Here is a 4,562-nt window from a genome sequence, read left to right on the forward strand (position 1 = left end):
GAAACCATGGGACCTATGCTCCTTTAGGCCTGGCTTACTTCACTTAATATAATTTTTTCCCAACCTTTCCATTTCCTAACAAATGGGGAAATGTCATTCTTTCTGATGGAGGCATAGAATTCCATTGTGTATATATACCACATTTTCTTGATCCATTCATCTACTGAGGGGCATCAGGGTTGGTTCCATATCTTAGCTATGGTAAATAATGCTGCAATAAACATAGTTGTGCTGGTAGCTTTAGTGTGGTCTTGTTTGTAAACATTTGGGTAAATGCCCAAAAGTGGGATTGCTGGATCATAGGGGAGATCTATGTGAAGTCTTTTGAGGAACCTCCATACTGCTTTCCAAAGTGGTTGAACAAGTTTACATTCCCACCAACAATAAAGTAAGGTTCCTTTCTGTCCACATCCCCTCCAGCATCTGTTGTTGCTAGAGTTCTTGATTTTTGCTGTTCTAACTGGAGTGAGGTGGTATCTCAATGTTGTTTTGATTTGCATTTCTTTTATGGCTAGGGATGTTGAACATTTCTTCATGTGTCTATTGGCCATCCTTCTTTCTTCGTCAGAGAAGCCTCTCTTTAAGTCTTTCGCCCACTTATTTATTGGGCAGTTGTTTCTTTGAGGATTTGTTGTTGGGTGGTTTAATTTTTTGAGTTCCAAGTATATTTTAGATATGAGACCCTTGTCCGTTGTAAGGCTAGTAAAGATCTTCTCCCAATCGGTGGGCTTAATATTGATCTTGCTAGCTATGTCATTTGCCCTGCAGAAACTCTGCAACCGTATGCAATCCCATTTGTCCAAACTTTCTTTGATTTGTTGTGTTTCTGGGTCTCTATTCAGAAAATTTCGGCCTGAGCCAAGGAGACCTAAGGTTTCTCCTATTCCATCCTGTAATGTTTTCAGAGTGTCTGCTTTGAGTTCAAGGTCTTTGATGCATTTGGAGTTGATTCTGGTGCAGGGTGATATATAAGGATCTAGATTTAGTTTTCTACATGTAGTTAACCAATTTTGCCAGCACTATTTACTGAAGAGGCTGTCTTTCTTCCATTCTATTGTTTTAGCTTCCTTATCGAAGATTAGATGGCTATAGGTCTGTAGGTTCATTTCTGGGTTTTGAATTCTATTCCATTGGTCCTGAGGTCTGTTCTTATGCCAATACCAAGCTGTATTGATTACTATGGCTTTATAGTAGAGTTTGAAATTTGGTATTGATATTCCTCTAGCAGTGTTCTTTCCATTGAGGAGCGTTTTTGCTATTCGGGGTCTTTTATTGTTCCATATGAATTTTTGGATTGCATCTTCTATTTCCTGGAAGAATGAGGGTGGAATTTTGATAGGTATCACGTTGAATTTGTAGATAGCCTTGGGAAGTATTGCCATTTTCACGATTTTAATCTTGCCAATCCAGGAGCATGGGAAGTTTTGCCATTTTCTAAGTTCTGTGTTGATTTCCTTTTTCAAGATTTTAAAGTTTTCATCATAGAGGTCCTTCACTTCTTTGGTTAAGTTAATTCCTAGGTTTATTTTTTGTGGGGTATTACAAATGGAGTTGCTTTCATAATTTCAGCCACACTTTTCTCATTGTTGGCATATAGAAAAGACATTGATTTTTGGGGGTAATTTTATAACCTGCTACTTTGCCAAAGTTTTGAATCAGCTTGAGTAATTTGGGAGTGGAGTCTATGGGATTCTTTAAATACAAATCATGTCATCTGCAAAGAGGGAGAGTTTTATTTCTTCTTTCCCTATTTGGATCCCCTTTATGTCTGCATCTTGTCTTATTGCTGTAGCTACGCATTCTAATACTAGATTGAAGAGAAGTGGAGAGAGTGGGCATCCTTGTCTTGTTCCTGTGTTAAGAGGAAATGGCTTTAGTTTTTCACCATTGAGTATAATGCTGGCTGTAGGTTTGTCATATACAGCCTTTACTGTATTGAGGAATGTTCCATGGATTCCTAATTTTTCCAGAACCTTCATCATAAAGGGGTGTTGGATCTTGTCATATGCTTTTTCTGCATCTATTGAGGTAACCATGTGATTCTTATTCTTGCTCCTGTTGATGTGATGAATAATATTAATTGATTTTCGTATATTGAACCCGCTTTGCGTCCCTGAAATGAATCCTGTTTGATCATGGTGTATGATTTTTTGGATGAATTGTTGAAGTCAATTGGCCAAAATTTTGTTGAGAAGTTTTGCATCAATGTTCATCAAAGAAATGGGTCTATAGTTCTCTTTCTTTGATGATTCCCTGCCTGGTTTTGGGATGAGGGTTATGATGGCTTCATAGAATGTGTTCGGTAGTGAGCTTTCTCTTTCAATTTCATTGAAGATTTGGAGGAGTATTGGTGTGAGCTCTGCTTTGAAGGCCTTGTAAAATTCCGCTGTAAAACCATCTGGTCCTGGACTTTTCTTAGCTGGGAGGTCTCTTATTGCTGTTTCTATTTCAATGCTTGATATGGGCCTGCTAAGCTGGTTTAACTCATCTTGGTTTAGTTTTGGCATGTCAATATTTGCTAGGAAAAGGTCCATTTCTGTCAAGTTCTCAAACTTATTAGCATAAAGTTTTGAGAAGTATTCCCTTATAATGTTCTGAATCTTGGTTGTTTCCGTGGTGATGTTTCTATTCTCATCTCTGAGTTAATTAATTTGGGTGTGTTCTCTCCTTTTTCTGATAAGGTTTGCTAAGGGTCTGTCAATTTTGTTAAGTTTTTCGAAGAACCAACTCTTTGTTTTGTTGATTCTTTCTATAGTTTTTTTGGATTCTAATTCATTTAATTCTGATTTAATTTTGATTATTTCTTTCTGTCTAGTGGATTGGGGTTTACCTTGCTGATCTTTTTCAAGGAAGTTTAGATGTGTCATTAAATTGTCAGTTTCCGATCTCTCCAATTTGTTGATGTAGGAGCTGAGAGCTATAAACTTGCCTCTGAGTACTGCCTTTGCTGTGTCCCACAGGAGCTGGTAATTTGTGTGTTCATTTTTGTTGAATAGCATGAACACTTGAATTTCCTTTCTAATCTCTTCCATGACCCACTCATGATTCAGCAGTGTGTTGTTCAGCCTCCATGTGATTCCGGACTTTCTTTGGTGGCTTTTGGTGTTGAGTTCTAATTTTATTCCCTTGTGTTCAGAGAGAATGCAAGGTATAACTTCAATGTTTCTGAATTTAGACAAGTATGCTTTGTGGCCTAAAATGTGGTCTACTTTAGAAAACGTTCCATGTGCTGCTGAGAAGAATGTGTATTCTGATGCTGCTGGGTGAAATGTTCGGTAAATGTCTGTTAAGTCTAGTTGATCTATGCAGCTGTTTAGATCTGCGGTTTCTCTGTTTACTTTTTGCCGAGTTGATCTATCTAGTGGGGAGAGTGGTGTGTTAAAATCCCCAACAATTAATGTCTTTGGATCTATATGGGATTTGAGGGAAAGTAGTGTTTCTTTGATAAATTTGGGTGCTCCATTGTTTGGCGAATAGATATTTAGAATTGTAATATCCTCCTGAAGGAGAGATCCTTTAATTAATATGTAGCGACCTTCTTTATCTCTTCTCACGAATTTTAATTTGAAGTCTATTTTATCTGATATTAGGATTGCAACTCCCGCCTGTTTATGAGAGCCATTTGCTTGGTAGATTTTGTTCCAGCCTTTAACATTGAAAATGTGTTTGTTTTTACGGGCAAGATGTGACTCCTGCAGGCAGCAGATAGAAGGGTCTTGTTTTTTTTTTTTATCAAACTAGACAGTCTATGTCGCTTAATTGGAGAGTTCAGTCCGTTAACGTTAAGAGATAGGACTGGGAGGTATATGGGAGTTCCTGCCATGTTATCCACCTTCTTGTGGGCTGCGAAAACTGGGTTCTTCCTAAGGTTCTTGGATTCTCAGTTTGGGTGCAGTTTCTTGGCCTTTGTTGCGGTCTTGTTGGTTTTCTATGTGTAGGACATCTTTAAGAATCTTTTGTAGGGGTGGTTTGGTGGAGATATATTGTTTCAATTTTTCTTTGCTGTGGAAGGTTTTTATTTGGCCTTCAGTTATGAAGGAGAGTTTAGCTGGGTACACTATTCTTGGTTGATAGTTGTTTGTTTTTAGGGCATGGCATACATCATTCCAGTCTCTTCTTGCTTGGATTGTATCTGCTGAGAAATCTGAGGTAATTCTAATTGGTTTCCCTTTATAGGTGATTAACCTTTTCTCCTTGATAGCTTTAAGGATCTTTCCCTTGGTCTGGGTTGATCCTGTGTGGATTATAATGTGAAGGTGGGATGTCTTATTCTGGTCTGGTCTATTTGGGTTCTAAAAGCTTCTTTTATCTGAATAGGCCTAATTTTTTGTATGTTTGGGAAGTTCTCTGTAGGATCCTGTTAAACAAATTTCCTAGACCATTAACTTCTATTTCTAGGTGCTCCTCTACACCCATTATCCTTAGATTGGGCCTTCTGATGGTGTCTTCCAAGTGTTGGATAGACCGATCATATTTCTTGGACTTGTCTTGGATGGTTGTATGTTCTTTCTCTATAATATCTAGGCTGTCTTCAATCCTTGAGATTCGATCTTCTGCATGGT

This window comes from Dipodomys merriami, unplaced genomic scaffold (assembly GCF_024711535.1).
Source record: "Dipodomys merriami isolate MVZ:Mamm:240054 unplaced genomic scaffold, mDipMer1.0.p SCAF_2373, whole genome shotgun sequence".
In the NCBI taxonomy this organism is placed as follows: domain Eukaryota; kingdom Metazoa; phylum Chordata; class Mammalia; order Rodentia; family Heteromyidae; genus Dipodomys; species Dipodomys merriami.